The sequence below is a fragment of the Oratosquilla oratoria genome, chromosome 15 (genome assembly GCF_046742065.1).
Source record: "Oratosquilla oratoria isolate Oo_2021 chromosome 15, ASM4674206v1, whole genome shotgun sequence".
Lineage (NCBI taxonomy): Eukaryota > Metazoa > Arthropoda > Malacostraca > Stomatopoda > Squillidae > Oratosquilla > Oratosquilla oratoria.
The window spans coordinates 25,344,241-25,364,240 of record NC_134791.1 but is presented as its reverse complement, the minus strand read 5'-3'; the positions used below and the strand labels follow the sequence as shown (position 1 = coordinate 25,364,240).

The 20,000-nt window shown below is 37.2% G+C and overlaps 1 protein-coding gene across 3 annotated transcripts in view; it reads left to right on the top strand.

The window, feature by feature from the left end:
• The window catches only part of LOC143033019 (uncharacterized), a 787,267-nt gene that overhangs the window by 86,075 nt on the left and 681,192 nt on the right, over positions 1 to 20,000 (top strand). Inside the window, exon 2 of one of the 3 annotated variants that reach the window (XM_076198218.1) lies at positions 11,108 to 11,154. The exons of the other annotated variants lie outside the window; for them this stretch is intronic. The gene's annotated coding sequence lies outside the window, so the exon portion shown is untranslated. The remainder of the gene's footprint in view (positions 1 to 11,107; positions 11,155 to 20,000) is intronic. 3 annotated transcript variants of the gene reach the window in all.

Genomic DNA, 20,000 nt, shown 5'->3' with positions numbered 1-20,000 from the left:
GTGCACGACTCATCTCCCATATTCATCCCCACTTTAGCATTAAAGTCGTCTATAACCAACGTGTACTTACTTTTTTCTTTATCCATTACCTTAAATCATCATATAAGGACTCAATTTCATCTTCTGAATTCTGTGAAGTTGGTGCATAAACCTGAACTATTTTAGTGTGTACCTTTTACACAGCCTAATCACAATTCAAGCTACCCTGTCTGATAAACTACAGAACTTGACTACGTTACCAGCAACCTCTCGGTTTATCAAGAATCCTACTCCACTAGATATTTCCTTGTCCCTACCTCTATAGACTGAACATGTGGTGACCATCTTGTAATTGTATCGGTTTTTCTTCCCCTCTTCGAACTTTGCTCAGTCCTATGATGCCTCTTGATGTTGTCTAGTTCTTCCTCTTCAGCCTGTGGTCTTCTGAGAGAGTTTTTACGTTGTGAGTATAGAACTTCATTTTCTTCATGCTTTTAAATGTCCAAGACCTGGATCTGCTTTGACAGTGCTTACTCACATTAAGTGGCACCCTGCCCGTAAGCACACGAGGCAATGAGGTAGGAAACGAAGATCCAACAGAGACGCCCTGTTTTTTTTCATTGTTGCTATGAAGGGATTTTGGCAGTAATTTCACCTCCGTGCCAACTGATTTTTAGTGAGATATTTCTCTGGTGTTACCTTATTCATTATATTTGAAGCCCTATGTATCTATTATGACGGTACCCCATATATCCATGAGGAATATCCCTGTTCGCCATCAGGGACGTGCCAGTTAGCAGTGGGTTCTGCGACTGTGTGTGTGCGAGATGCTCTTTGTCTGATCTTTCGTACAAAACCTGTTCAATATGGGTGACCCTGCAGAGATTTCCTCTTTATCGACATAGCTTTTGTAATCATTAAGATCACTAGCCCATCAACCACGTCAAGGTGTCAACTCTCGGAGAGGATACGTGTGTGTGTATGTATGTATATATATATATATATATATATATATATATATATATATATATAACTGATAAATGATGGCCGGCATGGATTCAGACGGGAACGTTCATGCGTGACTAATTTACTCGAATTCTACAACACGGTCATCTCGATTTATGACAAAAAACAATATATATTTAATATATCTAGATTTGCAAAAGGTTTTGATACCGTCACCCACGAAAGACTACTTAATACATTAGCTTTACACGGAATTAGTGGTAGCCTGTTAATTTGGACCAGTAATTGGTTGTTCTAAATGGCAAAACTTATAGATGCAAAAATGTTACGAGTTAAGTTCCACAGGTTGCGTTCTTGGGACACTTTTTTCATAGTGTATATAAATGATATAGGCCACGGATTGAAATATGTTGTCTCCAAATTTGCTGATGATACAAAACTGCGGAATGGCAAATGATCACTTAAACCAATTAGATATTCAATAAGATTTAGATAAAATACAGCAATGGTCTGAAAAGTGCCAAATGAAATTTAACACAAGAAAATGCAAGGTTATGCACATAGGTAAAAAAAAAACAGTACGGTTACAAATTATTTGGAAATTCGTTAACATAAGTGAATAGTGAAAAGGAAGTCTGCGTAATTATCAGTATTGATCTCAAATCATCTAAGCAGTGTATTTCAGCCTCTGAGAAAGCAAATAAGATTGTTGGACTGATTGCACGATCTTTTGACTTCAGAAGTCCATCTCTCATTAACAAGCTATATAAATCGTTAGTTCGTCCACATTTGGAATATGCTGTTTCCGTATGGTCACCGAATCTCATTAAAGACATTGACAGATTGGAAAAAGTACATCGGCGAGCCACAAAACTTGTTCCAAATATCAAAAATAAATCGTACGGAAATCGACTAAAACATATGAATCTGTTTTCCCTAAAAAAGCGTAGACTCAGAGGTGACTTGATACAGGTCTTTAGGATTCTAAAGGAAATTGACAACATCAAAAGTGACAAACATTTCACACTAAATTAGAATCAGAGAAGAAATAATGGTCTCAAACTGTCAGGAAATAGATTTAATTTGGAAGTGGGTAGAAACAACTTTACCAACCGTGTAGTTAATTAATGGAATAAATTTCCTGTAGAGGCGGTGCAATGTAGTTCAGTTCGAAACTGTGATTCGTTTAGATAAACACCTAAGCAAGATGCTGTAATGCCTGCCATTTATTTCATATTGTTTTATTTGTTATCATTTGTCAGCTTATTACTTATTTGATCATTTATCATTATCTATCAGTCCATTTATTATTATTTACTATTTACCTGTGTGTTTATTGTTTAACTTTATCTATTTATTTATATTATTATTCGTATTATTGTTATTTTCGTTTATTTATATATCATTATATTTTTTTCGTATTCGACCTAGTTATGGACCAAAAGGTCTCATGTCGACAGTCTTCTCCTTTCTAATCCTTTGTAATATATATATATATATATATATATATATATATTATGTATGTGTGTTGGCTTAATTGGAGGGGTGCAGGTTTTGCATTCTCTTAGTCGGAGGTTCGAGACCTGCGTGTTTCTCTTTAGTTCTTAGCAGTGACTTACCTGCCCCAGAAGTGCAATCATATAGGTCAAAGGTGACAATTTTGACCGCACCTATGCGTCTTATATCGTATAGTCCGCACTGTGTATGTGTGTTTTTTTGTGCGTGTGTATGTGTGTTTTTGTGTGTGTGCGCGCGTATGTCTGTGTAGGGGATGTTTGTGTGTGCGTGTTTGAATGTACATGTGTATATTTGTGTATGTGTGTGTGTGCGCGCGTGTATGTGTGTATGTATGTGTTTGTGTGTACGTGACTATATCTATTTTTGTGTGTTTGTGTGAGTGTTTATCATGCGTGAGGGCTTACGTGTATGTACCCACAAGAAAACCACTAATTAAAGATTTTCTTACTCGTATCCTATGTCATCAAATGGTCACACATAAAAACACTTACCAGGAATTTGTCATTCATCAAAATGATGATAGATTTTTAAGCCTTCATATATCATTTTGGAATCCATTAGCCCTCACAAAAGCACGCTTCAGTCACAATTGCCAAATTAGCATCCAAAAGGTTTTCGATTACTATCATATAACATTTTCCAATAATCGATAAAGGTATAAAACAACGAGAAATTGGGGAAGGCTTTCGGGCAGGAAAGGTTTCCGCGCGGAGCAATTTGTGTGGTAATTATATGAAAATCGTGATCAACAGTTGTCACACTCGGTCATTGACTCACTTCGTTCATCTCCAAAAATTGCTTAAAGAGTTCTCTCTCTCTCTCTTTTTTTTTTTTTTTTTTTTTCTTCTTCTTCTTCTTCTTCTTCTTCTTCTTCTTCTTCTTCTTCTTCTTCTTCTTCTTCTTCTTCTTCTTCTTCTTCTTCTTCTTCTTCTTCTTCTTCTTCTTCTTCTTCTTCTTCTTCTTCTTCTTCTTCTTTTTTCTTCTTCTTCTTCTTCTTCTTCTTCTTCTTCTTCTTCTTCTTCTTCTTCTTCTTCTTCTTCTTCTTCTTCTTCTTCTTCTTCTTCTTCTTCTTCTTCTTCTTCTTCTTCTTCTTCTTCTTCTTCTTCTTCTTCTTCTTCTTCTTCAGTCTTAGAAATGCGACTTCCGTTTTCTAGTTTTTACATCTGTGTTTTAGCTATTGTGACAAAACTATTTACATCCCCTTAGGTTCAAATGACCACAGATATAATGTAATATTCAATATCTGTATATACAAGTGTGGATAAACTTGTTTACAAAACGTACATCTTTTAGAACATTTCCTTCGCATTGCAAAGCTAGTACATTAACGAGCACACACACAGATGTTTTTACTTACATAAAAAACATTGGACCCTAGAATACTTATAACTGGAGGTGATTGTACAAAATACCTCTTGTGTGTTTACTATTCAGCCCGCGAGATTAATGGTTAGTATCCTGGAGCAATAATTGGCACGTGTAATCAATAGATGTTATAAGCTGTCAGTGGTAGTTAGAGATGATGGATGTACAGGTAGGAGCAACAATTGATTTATATGATAAAGAGGAGGCCACGTGAGGTCGGCAATATACATATGCAATCAACACCAAATAAAGTTTCTTTGTGCATAATGAAGCTATGCCCATCGCGTGACTAGGATATGGTGTCCGTTGATCGTAGTTGTCCGTGTGTTTGGGCTCTCGTTGTTACGATGTGATTATCGATAGATAGGCGTTCGTTACTTTGTATGGATTTCGTTGTCGCCTTTCTGGAATAATATATCAATTCAGCGAATTGGTGTGATCGGCTGGGAAGAGGAAAAAATTAATGGTCTGCCAACTGACTGAAGTTTAACTCTTCAGTTTAATAAATCTGAAAATAAATAGTTGAACAGATAGATAAACAAATAAATAAATAAACGAATAAATAAGTAAATAAATGAAAAACAAATGAGTAAACACAAAAATGAATAAACAAATAGATACATATATAGATAGATAAATAGATATATGAATAAATGAATAAATAAGTAAATACATAAATAGATAATGCGTGAATACAAGCGAGCGCGTACAAACACACACACACACACACACACACACACACACACACACACACACATGCGCACGCACGTACACATACATACATTTTTATCAGCTTATCGATATTTGAGTTAAGATTTTATTTTTAATCTATCTTGCCTGTCTTTTCCATTTAGGAAAAGGCAAATTCTGGAGGACATAAAGGTCTATGTCGTTTGATGTAGACAATTTTCCCTCGAATATCTCCCAACTGACTCAAATCATGTGGCATCAGAATCTGCAAAGATTTTTTTTCTTTTCTTATTTAGAAAATTTAATCGAATTGCGTTCTGTCATTTATCGTACAAATGGTCATCCTGCAACTGAATAACCTTGTAACATCCGGGAGAGATTTTTTTTTTTTTTTTACATATACCAAAGACTTTTTCCCCCTACACGGGGGGTAGCCAAAAAGAAAAAGGCATAGAAACCATTCCCACCCATTCCATTTCCTATATATTCCACTCCCCTCCACCCTCCTCCCTCCCTCTTATCTTGGCACCTCCTGGATGACGGGTCATCCCTGCATCCTGTCCACTGCCCTTTTTATGAATAGATATATTCTGACATGTCTATATGAATCTTCAGTTCGTGGTAAAGCCACGTGCTATAATTTTTCCTTGATGCAACCCAAAGAAGGTGAGACGTCTGAAGTACGCCAGGAGGCACTGAGTATCTGCGGTCGAAGCAGTTACCCTGTGCACTTGGACTGTTTAGGCAGGGAACAGTCACTGGCGGGAGTCTGAAAGAAGTGCGGGATTCGAACCCACAACTGAGCCAATGCGGGGGCCAGTACGTAAACATGGCAAAGGAAACATGGACTGGGAATGAAGCGTTTATTCCTGACGTTTCGGCTACAGACTTTTTCAAAAGAATAATGAGCAGAGTTTATATATAAAATCTGCACGATCCAGTATGCTCATTTCTATGAAAAAGTCTTAAGCGGCCCATACACGATCAATTATATTGCGCAATTTCATTGTCAATACTCTGAATTGACAATTAAATTGACCGTGTATGGGAGATATGTCGCCCATACACCGTCAATTTAATTGTGTATGGGCGACATATCTCCCATACATGGTCAATTTAATTGTCAATTCAGAGTATTGACAATGAAATTGCGCAATATAATTGATCGTGTATGGGCCGCTTTAGACGAAACGTCAGGAATAAACACTTCTTTAGATATCAAATGACAGATGAGAGATTTTGGGTGGTGGAAGTATAACGAAGATGCTCTCGGAATAGGTTATACTCTTACGTTACGACCACTTTGGTCTTCTTTGGTCTTCTCTGAAGAAGACCAAAGGGGTCGTAACGTAAGAGTATAACCTATTTAGAGAGCATCTTTGTTTTACTTCAACCACCCAAAATAAACACTTTGTTCCCAGTCCATGTTTCCTTTGCCGTGTTTAAGCAACTTGTTCACAACTTGTTCACAACTTGTTCACTTGTTCACACTTGTTCACAACTTTATAAACTAATACGTCTTCAACCAGAGCAAAATTGGTGAAGTTTTGTCACCGATAAGAAAAAAGTTGTAGATATGTTTCTTGTACCTTTAGAAATGCTCGCTAGCCGCAAGCAAACTGGACCAAGGGAATGATTCATTAAACTCCACTGAACAAAGTCCTTTGTAAGGGGAACCGTACTAGCCTACTGAAAAGGGAAAGTTCGCGACGATAAACTGAATCATCATCACATTTTTTTTTTTTTATCTGATTAAAAATATATCTTGGCGAGCAAATTGGGAATTGAATTGTCAGGTTATTTGTTTTGTTGAGTGTGAGGACACGATGGATTTGTGACTAATTTTCTCGTTTCGGGGTGTTTTGATTAATATTTTTTATCTCAATTTAATTCACACATATTCATTGAATGTACAATGTTTATTCTTACTTTAGTCTTATTATCATGCCCTTCATGAAAATACTAATTCTAAGGCTATTCCGTATTTAACTTTATTTTATTCTATCTTGTCTTGTCTTTATTTTTATTTTTTTTTTTTACACTAGCGATTCTTAACTTGATGCTACATACTCATGATTATGAAAATATCTACATTATCAGTGATATCACCATATATTCGTTCATCTTTTATAGACATCTTTTGTCACTGCTCACAACATGCACACTCCATGCTATAATGCTATATTTGTGTTTTCCTTTCTTCTGCTGATTGTTGCGTCCAAATCTTTTTCCATTTACGAATGTTTATTATCCAGCTCTGTCATTTTTATGTACCATGTATTTTTTGTTTTGACTCTTCCATTTTCATCACCCCACATAAGTTACAAAAGCTCACGTAAGTCTTCAGGTAAAGGCCCCTCCTCCTTCTCCTCCTTTTTTTTTTTTTTTTTTTTGTCCAGGTCTTTTTAACACTTTCATATCATCTACAAACACATATATGGTCATATATTTGTCTGTGTTTGTGTTTGCTTGTGTTTGTTTTTGAGTGTGTGTGATTCACCATGGTCTTGGATCACGTGTTGGACTCGTGATCGACAGTTATTACCCTCCCGGAAGGAGCTCAGATGTCGTATATGACCGTTCTATAGGTAATTGTGACCCTACACGCACATACACACACCCAACTCCCCGCCCACGAGAGTTGGAGTAACAACCCGCAACGCAGCAATACAGAAATTATTTCAGCTCTGGGCGGAATTCATGTGTGTGTGTGTGTGTGTGTGTGTGTGTGTGTGTGTATGCGTGCGTGGAGGCTCTGGCTGCTGATAGATCGACCTGTCAGAGCAAGCGAGCGATTGAACGATGTCCAGTCCCTGAGGAGAGCAGACAACCAAATCCGACGACACCAGCTCCCGAACAGGACTCGATAGCCACACACGATGGCATCAGCGGCATAACCGTTGAACTTTCACCCGTCATCACACGCATTGCAGTGTCGTCATCGGCAACGATGGAATGCCACAAGCAAGGAGTGTGCGTGCGTACGTGTGTTTTTGTTTGCGTGTTTGTGTACGTGTGTTTGTACATTTGTTTGCGTGTTTGTGTATTTGTTTTTGTTTGTGTACGTGTGTGTGCGCTTGTGTGTTTGTGTTTGTGCGCTTGTGTGTTTGTGATTGTCATATTGCCCAATTAAATAATCAAAATAGTATTAAATTCTGCAGAAGGAAGATTGCTTCTCGATTGGATAAGATTGAATCTTGTTAATGAGAACAAAATATCGAGTCTCAGTTTCAAGGTGACACTAAAAAATCTACTCTAAAAAACAACAACCGGGCGTAATTAAGAACAAAATTTGTTACAGTTTAATCAGATGATATGGATTAACTGCGACAGCGTTAACCAAGACAGTCTTGACCCCGTAGATTAAAAACCTGTTTTTGTTTGGATAAGATTGTCTGAGATTAGTGAGAATAAAATCTGCAAAGGGGTCAATGGGTCGAGGAGGCCCTGTTCACATTAACGGTTTGAGCCGCGCGGAAACCGCGGCGGTACAGCATAGTCACGGAAAAACTGCGCGGTTGTGTGTGAACGCCTCCATTAACTTTCAATGAAATTGAAACATTGCGGTTCAAGCCGCGGTGGTTGAAACCGCTAGTGTGAACAGGGCCGAAATATCGGTGTTGCTGTGCGGTACTTCGAACGAAGTAGAAAGTGTCAAGTCGTCCTTCGTGAGAAATATACAAGAGAACCATTTAGTATCCACAGGGCAGATGGTAGTGAGTTCGAGTCCTGGGGCCGAATTTATAAAAGATCCTAACCCCTATGTCTAGACATAAATCTTAGGGGGTTAGGATCTTTTATAAATTCGGCCCAGGGACCTGAATTGGGTTTGCTGTGTTGTTTCTGATAGCCCTGGTTAGCAAGGGGAGGCAACCCAGCTTCGGCCAAAAAAAGTAATATATATATATATATATATATATATATATATATATATATATATATATATATAAGCGGCTTGCGGCAACTGAAAAGGCTTAGCCCTACCATGGGTTTCTCGTTTGACACTGCGCGGGGTAGGAGTGGCGAGTTAATTGTCTTTGAAGCTGAGTATCACATTTAGTTTCGTAATGCCAATCATTACACTCGACCACAAGTGATTATTCATGACGATATTGTAAAAAGTCGTGATGAAAAACACATTAATAGTCTTTCAGTCCTATGATGAACAGGTGTTCCAAATGGAATAGAATAATGAGGTTTTGGTTAAAAGAAAATATTCTAAATCTTTACCAGAATAATTAAAACCTCATGAGAGCAATGTCTTCAGATTTATCGAACTCCAAAGGATTTGGTGTCTCTAAAAGATAAGAGGCTCAATTAAGAGGATTTCCAATTGTCTAATTTAATTCTGGTTTCTGCTTCTGACATTGATATCCTATCGGCTCGTCTTGTCTGAGGAAGGAGATTACAACAGGTTCTGTTGACCTCGGTCGACCTCGGTCAACCTCTGTTGAACTTTGTCAACGTCTGTCGACCTGTTGATTAACTTCTGTTGATCTCTGTTGACTTCTGTTGAACTCTGTCAACTTCTATTGATATGTTGATTAACTTCTCTTGACCTGCGTTGAACTTTGTTTACCTTTGTGAACCTTTGCTTATCCCTGCTGACATCTGTTGACCTCTGCAAACCTTTCTTAACACCTGTTGACTTCTGTTAACCTCTGTCAGCGTCTGTTGATTAACTTCTGTTGAACTTTGTTGATTGACCTCTGTTAAACCTGCTGACCTATGTTGACCTGTGTAAACGTTTATTAACCTCTTTGGACCTCTGTTGACCTTTAACCTCCGTTGACCCCTGTTGACCTCTCTAGATAATGATAATACACCCGTAACGACACCCAACGCCTCCGTGACCTCTTCGATGACCATGTTAGTTTAGTTATCTCTATAGTGTGTCGTTTAGTGTATTGGTTATCACCCTCAAACTAGATGTCTACCAACGACCTCTACCTTTCTTAGGAGCCGAAGTACATAAGGCAAAGGTGAATGTGCTTGTCACAGAAAGAAATCTAAAAAAAATAGTTATCTTAGCAAAGGGGTTAAGAATGAGGTAAAGAGAAATGATACGATAGATATAATACTAAATATAACGTAGATAAAATCAACATTGCATCAAACAAATCCCTAACGTCTTCAGGCTAGTTAATTGAATTCAGTACATCCACAGCAAACTGCAGGTTTATGCACATCGATCTCGGTTAGCTTAGAGTGGTTATACACGTCACTTCATGAAGTATCCAAGCAAATGCAGGTCGACACACATAATGACATGTTTGTTTGGCTACCGACTTGTCTAATATTTATTTTTCACAAATAATCACGTCTTGAAAACAAGTTCGTTGTGGGCGAAGTGTCTGTGATTTTTTTGTTCGTTGTTTATTCTTTTATTTTATTATTATTGTTATTTCTCTAACAAGCTCGCTAATCCCATAACGAAGAAACTAGTTCTTGGATGTTTGAGTGTATGTAAACGCGTTTCGTTAATTGCTCTTACCTCATTGTATCATATATATACATTATATATATATATATATGTATATATATATGTATATATATATATATATGTGTATATATATATGTATATATATATATATATATATGTGTGTGTGTGTGTGTGTGTGTGTGTGTGTGTGTGTGTGTGTCGAGTATGTATATATATAAATATATGTATGTATATTCGTGTGAATATATGTATGCATGTATGTATATAAATTATAACAACTATCCTCGTAAAGTTGTCTCTGTGCTTAGGGTTACAAATATACAAGCACACATACACATGCACATGCACAAGCACACACACACTCGCACATGCACATGCAAGCAAGCACACAAACATTTACATTCATATCCACTTCCTTCTCTTTCCTCTATTTTTCTCTCTTGTCTCCTCTCTCTCTCCACTCTTCTCTCTGTCTATGTCTCTCTCCTCTTTCATCTCTCTTAATATCTCTCTGTACCTGTCTCTCTCTTCTGTCTCTCTCCTCTTTCTCTCTTCTCTTCTGTCTCTCTCTTAATCTCTCTCCACTCTCCTCCTTGTCTCTTTTTCTCTCCTCTGTCTCTCTCTCATATATATATATATATATATATATATATATATATATATATATATATTTATATATATATATTGAATTAAACTATGACAAATGTAACTGAAGGCGGAGAAAATATGCGAGAAATAATGGAAGAATTACTGCCTTAATGTTTCAACCCTTAGGGTCTTGATCACAAAGCATAACACAAAAGTATAACATGGACATTTTATATACATACACGTCACCTCACAGGGTGCCTGGGAAAGGTCGTCGTGCTCGGAACATTTGTCCGTTTGTTTTCATCCACTATCAATAAACTTGTAGCTCTTGCTAAGCATATAAAACCATCTCTATGGTTGATGTTATTATTAGTATTAATATAGGCTGCTTCTATTGTTTTTCTTAATTTCTTTGTTGAACCTTTATTTATTATAATTGTATTGTCCCAGTTCGGAAGGTGGTCATATGTATCTATGTGTCTTACTATAGAATTAGAAAGCCTGTGGGTTCTTACATCATTTTTGTGTTCATATAATCTTTTTTCTTTTTTCTAGTCCACGACCTGTTTCTCCAAAATATGAGGATGGGCAATTTTTACAAGGTATTTTATAGACAATACTATTTTCATTCGTATGGTTATTATAATTACGCGTTACCAAATGTCCCACTTTGCTACCTGAGGTTCTTGCTATCTTTATACCTGCTTTTAAGAGGACGTTGTCTAGAGTTGAATTAATGCTGGAATTTGGGACTGTGATATATCGTGTTTCTTTGTTGCAATTATTCTTATCTTTACTCTTCTTATTTATTTCCTTAGCTTTCTTTTTTAATTTAAATAGGAGACCTTTGGGATATTTTAATTTGCTGAAAGTTTTTGTAATGTGATCTAGTTCGTCTTCTAAGAATTCTTCACTACAGATGCGAAAAGCCCTGAGGAAGAAGCCAATTATTATACCTGTTTTAGTCCTAATATTGTGTCCTGAATAAAAATGTATATAATCTTCTTTATTAGTGGGTTTGCGGTATACCGAAAACTTTACATTGCTGTTTGTTCTGTGTATGACAGTGTCTAAAAATGGTAATTTTCTGTTGTTCTCTACTTCTGCCGTAAATTGTATGTTACTATTTACATTGTTTAATCTTTTTAATTTATTGTTAATATTAGCTTCTTTTGGTACAATAACAACAATGTCATCAACATACCTTAACCAAACACTGTTTCTACCCATTATTGATATATAATTTTCAGTTTCAAGCATTTCCATATATAAGTTGGCTAACACAGCAGAGAGGGGACTACCCATGGCTAAGCCAGAATGTTGTCTATATTCAACATCATTGAAAGTAAAAGCACCGAAACCTACACAAAGAGAAATTAAATCAAGGTAATCTGTTTTGGGGATAGGTAAATCTTCATTATTTAAATTGTTTACCACTCGCTCAACAGCTTTAAGAGCACCATTTATCGAAACACGGGTAAACAACGAAGTGACATCATAGCTGGCTAATATTTTGTTGTTCAAATCCAAATCCTTTAACCTGTTAATTAGATCTGAAGAGTTTTGTAGGTGAGCATTACTGATAGAACCTAATGTTTTGGATAAGGGTTTAGCTAAGCATTTGGCTAACCTATGTGGAGCACTATTGACACCTGATGTAATAGGACGCATGGGAATTCCTGTTTTGTGGATTTTTGGTAAGCCATGCATTCTGGGTGGTATAGGTGCTTCTTCTAATAGATATAATAACTTCTTCCCTTTTTCTGATTTCTTTAAGATTCTCCTTGCTTTTGTTGTAAACTTATCACTTTCACTTACAATGTATCCAACATATTTTTCCTCATATGTTTCACCGTCACTGAGCAAATTTAACATTTTATTATTGTAATCTTGCTGGTTCATCACTACTATGCCACCGCCTTTATCTGCATTAGTAACTATAATGTTTTTGTCTTTACTTATTTGAATCAAAGCCTTAAGAAATCTCCTAGGAATTACGCACTTGTTAGTATTTGCTAGCGCTTGATAACATGTGGTTATACCTTGAATGAAACCCTTATCTACATCTCCCATCGACCATATATAGTTTTTGTTCATGTTTTCACTAAATTTCTTTTTGTGAATTCCAACATCGAATTTCATACCTAACGAGAGCGCTTGAATTTCCGTGTTTGAAAGTTGTCTATCTGAAAGATTCATCACTAAATCAGGATTACCCACTTTGTTCCATTCACTATTATCACATAACTGTATTAACTTTTGGTTCAAATTTTTGTTAAGTTCTTCACTTTGCTTATGTAACTTATTCAAAAGCCACCGAGGTAACGGTACCTCTTTATACTCACTGCACAAAATGTTTAATCGGTCTTGTAAATCTTCAACTGCTTCTTCCAAGTAAGCTCTAGCAGCATTTCCGAAAGGATGTTCTGTGTTAGTTAGCTGTGTTGGTGTTGATTTTGGAAGAACTTGTTCCTCTATGCAATCTTGGAGAAAACGTCTACGTTGTGTATAACTTGTCACTTGCCGCCTTCTGTTGTATTCTTTCCACATTTCCTCATTTCTGCCACCATTCGACATGTTGATTTAAACTATGACAAATGTAACTGAAGGCGGAGAAAATATACGAGAAATAATGGAAGAATTACTGCCTTAACGTTTCGACCCTTAGGGTCTTGATCACAAAGCATAACACAAAAGTATAACATGGACATTTTATACACATACACGTCACCTCACACGTCGAAACGTTAGGGCAGTAATTCTTCCATTATTTCTCGTATATATAATATATATAAATATATATATATATATATATATATATATATATATATATATATATATATATACACACACACACACACACACACACACACACACACACACACACACACACACACACACACACACACACACACACACACACACACACACACACCTATCTGTCTATATCCATCCATCTACCTTCCTCCATAGCCCTTCAACGGCCTCTCCTCTATCGGGAGGAGGGAAGGCTCTTTGCCGTCTTTCCTTTGTGCCCCCGGTGTTCAGAAAGAGAAACCCGAGGGGAAGAAGAACAGGGAGACGGTGCAAGTGTAGGTGTCGGTAGTTTGCATATCCGTTGGTGTTAGTTCTTGTGATTGGCTGGATTTTGTACGTGGTCATGTACGTCCGTTGGTATGTGTACAAGTGCGTGTGTGATGCTTTCCAGTGCTTGCAAAAATTTACCGGGAGCGCGGTACTGGCTTTGGTCGACTTAATTAGTGTTTTCTTTATTAATAATGTCAAGACAAAGTGGGATTAATTAACTCTGTTAAGATCACTAATTTTTCTGCTGTTCTAAATCGTGTCTGTTTCAAGATAAGTAAAAAATTATCATTATTCTATATCTAATTTATAGAATTATACGTTATATTATTAAAAGGGGCATATGCTTGAGATTTCCAGGGTTCAGTGTTTTATATTCCAAAACCATTCGCTCAGCTCACCATCCCACTCCCCCGCAGTGCTGAGAAACCTTTGGTAGGGCAAAGCGCTGTCAGTTACGGAAAGCCGTTTTTATTTATTTATTCAATTTATTTATTTATTTATTATTTTATTCATAATTATTTCATTATATTTATAATTATTTTTGTTTATTTATTATTTATTCATTATTTTATTTATTTGTTATTTCATTTATTTATTTATTCTTTTTTTTATTTATTTATTTATTATTATTATTTTTTTTTTTTTAGGGGGCGTGTCGTCGGGTTTTACATCCACCGGATCCCGGGTCTTTAGCTCACGACCTACTCATGAACTCAGTACGGTACCCATTGGGCTGGATACATACAACTGATGGTTGAAATTCATTGTTACTTGCACAGCATCCTTTCCTATTGTTTGTGGTCAAGACTGTGCGTGAATGTGTGCGTATTCACACATTTCTAGACACTTAGATAGATTGTCTGCCTGTGTTTACAGTGATACATACTAAGAAGGCATCCAGTATGTAAACAACGTTACTTAATAGATATGTTTAGATATTTCCCAATATAGCTTAATATGTTAAGAACTTTCTTTTGTAAGAATATATGTAAGATCCAACAGCAAATTCACTCACGTCGTAAAAATTTTAAGGGAGTTTAAAGGGCTGAACAGAGACTAAACCTATTGCATGCTGTTCTTCCCTTATTCGTGTTTTTTCAGTGTTTGGATATACATTTGAACATGTTTGAGTGCGTTTGCGTATGCGTACCTGTACGTGCGGGCATGTGCACCTTTGTGTGTGCGTTTACGTCAACAAGTTCGTGTGCATTTTTTTTTCGAATATATGTTTCTGTGTGTACATATTGTCTAGATTGTGCACTTGACTTTGTGTACGTTGTTTTATGTGTACGCGCGCATGTGTGTGTGTATGTGTGTGAGTTTACGTGTTTGTTTTTGTATGTACACATGTGTGTGTGCGTGTCCTTATTTTTTGTGTCCGTATCTTTATGTTTAAGCGCGTTAGTGCATTTTTGTGCATAAACATATTCATATAAGTCTGAATGCAATTTGTCTTGTGTTGCTTAAGCATTTTGTGCAGCCACACTGCACAAAATATCCAAATTTGTTTCGTGGCGTTAAAATGCTCAGATTTAGGGAGTGCTCAGTCTTTTTTCACTCCTTTATCTATTTATTTACTTATTTTATCATTTATTTATCTATTTCTTTTTCCATCTTTTTCCTATGAATTGAATTAATTTGCCCCTTCTCCTTCTTTATCTACTTAGTCTTGTATTCCTATCTTGATAGTAAACTATTGAGTGTCAGGAAATTTGCTCACATACAAATTTTAGCACGTGCGTACAACTATGATTAAAATATATGTCATAGCTTCAGAGCCCACCTGCATGTATGAGGGCAGCATATACATGCGGATATGTGTACGCACATGCCCGCCTATATACATACACTCAAAAATACATACATGAATATATACATATATTGCGCCTAGATGGACTGCACCGTATCTCCTTCATATTGCTCCTACAGTCACACAGAACCAAGCCGAAGGTCCCCGAGTACGTAAGGTCGAGAATCGCAAGAGCTCCCGCCACGAATTGGCCTTTAGTGACAAAGTGAATAAGGTTAGAGAGGCGACGGGGCTTGTTTGGACTCCACCCAGCTTTAGAGTGTTGTTCGACTCGCCGTGGCTGACCTCTAGCTGGTGACTCGTGCCCCGCTCTGACGCGTACGTGCGTGCGTGCGTACGTGTACGTGTAGTGAGAGTTGAATGTGTGTGTGTGTGTGCGTGTGTGTGTTTGTGTGATGTATATGTGTGTGCGTGTGTGTGTGTGTGATGTATGTATGTATGTATATATATGTGTGTGTGTGTGTGTGTGCCTGTCTATATATATTGTGTGTGTGGGCGTGCGTGTGTTTGTGTGATGTATATGTGTGTGGGTATGTATGGTGTATGTGTGTGATGTATGTAGGTGTGCGTGTGTATATGCATAAGTGTGTGTGCTCACGTGCGTGTGTATGTGATAGCGCGTGTATATGTATGTGTGTGTGCGCGTGCGTGCGTTAATGCGTACATTCTCTTGAAAAAGTGTGTGTGCGCTTGTGCGTGTGGGTGAGTATAAACATGTACGTATTTACTAGACACTCTTTGTATGTGTATGTGTTTACCAACCAGTTACTTGGTCTTCGTACTTTCAATTGCTTTGATGTCTCGGTCAGTTTGTCTTTGTTCATATGTTTGGCTGTCCTTATTGTCAAACTGTCTCTCCTCTCTCTATCTCTCTCTCTCTCTCTCTCTCTCTCTATCTGGCCATCTATTTCTTATCCGTCTGTCCACTTTCCTGTTTTTTCATCCCTGTCTCTTTGCATGTCTGTATACCTTGTCTGTTTGTCTGTTTTTGTCTTCTGCATCCACATCTACATTTCTGTCCTCGTTTTTGTCTTTAGCCTTTCCTTTGTCGTCGATTGGGTGTCCTCTTTTCATTTTATTCATAGTCATGATCTTTTTCTTTGTCTCTCAGCCTTGGCCTCTGCTTAGTGTGTCTTTGTCTGACTTAGTGTCTCTGTCTTGATCTCTCTGTTTTGATCTTTGTCTTGGGCTGTCATGGCTTCTCTATCTCCCCGTCCGCCCACCTACTTCTCTACTCGTCTTCCTGTCCGTCCGTCGATTTGTTTATTTGTCTGTCATTGTCTGTCCATTTCTTATACGAGTATAAACTTTCCTCTACCCGTCTAACTCCTTGCTCCTGTTTGTACTGTCTTATCTCTTTCCATCTCTTTGTCATTGTTATTTCTTTGTTTTATTTGTCGAGCTCTGGGTCTCTGTCTACCCGCTGTCGTTTCCGTCCGTCCACCCGTCTGTTTCACTGCACATGTGTTCGTCTGTCAACACATAACGTCAATCTCTATCAAATTTTTTATCTATCTATCCGCCTGTATGTCTATTTGGTTTGATGCGATCTAGAACTGGATTGGAGCCTGTTTTTTTCACCAAAACACGGCGGTAACTGTGTTTGTTTGTGCGCGCGCGTTTGTGTCTGTGTGTTTGTGTGTGCGTGTTTTATGTGTGTTTATTTGTTTGGGTGCGTGTGTGGGTGTTGTAATGTGGGTGCTAATGCGTGTGTGTTTACACTTTTGGGTGTGTTGGTGTGTATGCTGTATGTGTACTTTGGTGTGTGTGCGTTGTTGAGTTGCCGTTAGTGTGTGTGTGTGTGTGTGTGTGTGTGTTTGGGTGCGTGTGTATTGGTGTGCTTGTTGTACTTGGTGTGTGTGTGAGTTGCTGAGTGTGCGTTGGTGTGTGTGTGTGTGTTCGCGCGCGCATACCTATCAATGTGTTGTATGCATGATGCATGTTTGTTTGTTGTTTTGGGAGACAGAATTTACATATGGGTTACGTATCTTCCTACCTAATTAATTTTATGCCGTATTGATAATGAATTTTAAATAACTAAATAATTTCAGGGTCTATTGTACGTAATAGACAATCATTCCATATCTTTATCTTTAATTTGTAAAAGCAAAATAGTCTGTAAATTTCTTCTGTGTTGTAAAGTGTTACCTATGCTTCGTAGGAAATGCTAAAGAAATGATTATCATTAAAACAGCTTGTTGATAGAGTAAAGGAAAATTCTTGCCTGGCGCAAGAAAGTACAATACATTGTAGTAATCTTTATATTCTCACTTTAATGTTATTATGACTACTAGATTTCTAAATGTATCAATATGTTTAGACATTCGCTATGAACACCTGGTCTAATTCCTGAATCAAATTATGCTAATACACTCCTAGGATCCCTTTGTTCTAAAAAAGTCTTCGTTGCAAGAATCCTTAATGCAAAGCTACTTATTTCTAAATGATATATTAAACGATGATCCGGGACTTTTATCTGTTAAAATTTAAAAGCGAAGCAGAGTTTTGGGAGAGTAAATGTTCAATAAATCCGGTATAATTTTTGTTAGGATATTCACAAATATTTTTATATATATATATTTTTCAATATACTCTTAGTAGACTTCACATGATTAGGGTGTGTTCAGAAATTTTATATCTGGCCAAATTATCATTGACTTGCTTATCGGTAACGTCATTCTAGAAGAAACTGGGCTGTCTCCTACCCAACACAAACTCGTCCTACTGAATAATGTATATGGTTTTCTAGTTCCAATCTTATGATGACAATCACGCCTAGGCCTTCTCTTTTCTGCTCTCGTTCTCTCTCCCTCTGTCTTTCTCTCTCTCTCTCTCTCTCTCTCTCTCTCTCTCTCTCTCTCTCTCTATACATATATATATATATATATATATAATATATATATATATACACCCTTTTTCTCTCTTTTGCTACTTCCTCTTCTCTCTTATTTGTGACGCGATATGTGGTTTATTCTTTTTATATTGCATGATGCAACATTTTGGGACATTCTTTTCTGCCGGTTTTGGCTTCATGCATATATACATGTGTACATGCGCTCATACGTATACACGTACAAAATAGATACACACATTCACATATATACATACATACGTACATACATACATGCACACATACATACGTACATACATACATACACACATACGTACATACATATATAAATACATACACAAATACATACATACATACATGCATACATACTGTATATACATACATATATGTTGATACAATATGTAATACATTCATACATGCATATATACATACATGCATACATACATACATACATACACTTGCATATATGCCTACATTCATACAGGCAGACCTGCATGTACATGCTTACATGCATTTATAATGCATAAATTCCTAACATATTGTACATATGTAGATGGTGAAGCACACAAACACGTATTTAATCTTTACTGCTTAAATGCCTCAACCCTGTCGCCTAAGAACAGTTGTTCTTAGAATATAATGTGTTTACTTATCTGAACCTTAATTTGCACTTCCATATATGGTCATAAATCTTCTTTTGTAGTGCATTTCTACTTTTTTCATCCTTGAGGATAATATCACGATGAAGAGTTGAAGTCCTGGATGGTGAAAGAGATCGAAGTAGGGCAGCAGGGAGGGATCGGGATTCTTCGTTGAGTGAAAATTAGTCACCAGTTATAAAAGACAGATGCGTGACTCAGCTCCGTAGGGGTTATTAAAGTCCGTATAAGTTTGGATTTCATGAAATACATAAAGTGAATAGCCCATACAGTAGGGGCTCCCAAACTAGAGGTAATTTAACCAATTTTTGGGGGGTAATGGAGGCGTAACAGAAAAAAATTAAGAATTGTGAAAATCAAGGAGACAAGAATTCCTCAATTAGCTTCAAGCATTCAACTCCATCCATCCCACTGATGTTCTCGACATCTTTGGCAATAGTCATTAGAGATGGACAATACTCAAATACGATAAATAAACGAAAATATCTGTTTTAATTTAACCATATATATCAATGTTGACAACATTTTGTGAAAGGGGTAACATGTTTAATGTGACATGATGAAATGGGTAACAAGCTGAAAAAGTTTGGGAACCACTGCCATACAGGGTACGTTCCTATGGTTCCTTTATTAGATCTACTTGATTGATTCCGTTTAACGTTACGAACTCACCCCATCAAGAGGCTTGAATGGTGCCCCTCACAGAGGACTTTATAACGTAGAATTCAATTAGTCTTGTCTTTGGTCCAACTCGCTGGCGGCGAGGTTCGAACTGCCGTCACCTCGACCTCCGTCGCAAGTAGCGACACTCTAACCCAACCATGTGTTGGTGTGGTTGTGTTGTATATCGCAGGTGCGATGCGCGCCTTTGTTTTGGCGCAAATTGGAGCGTGGCGTTAGTATCGAAGAAGGCCTTGCTGAGGGTGCACGCATTTGTGATTATGTAATTTTGTGTGTATCTAAATATAAAATTTAACTCTTACTTCGCGCACTCATTAGCCACCCAATACAACCAGCCAGCGAGTTGATTGTGCTTCAGTT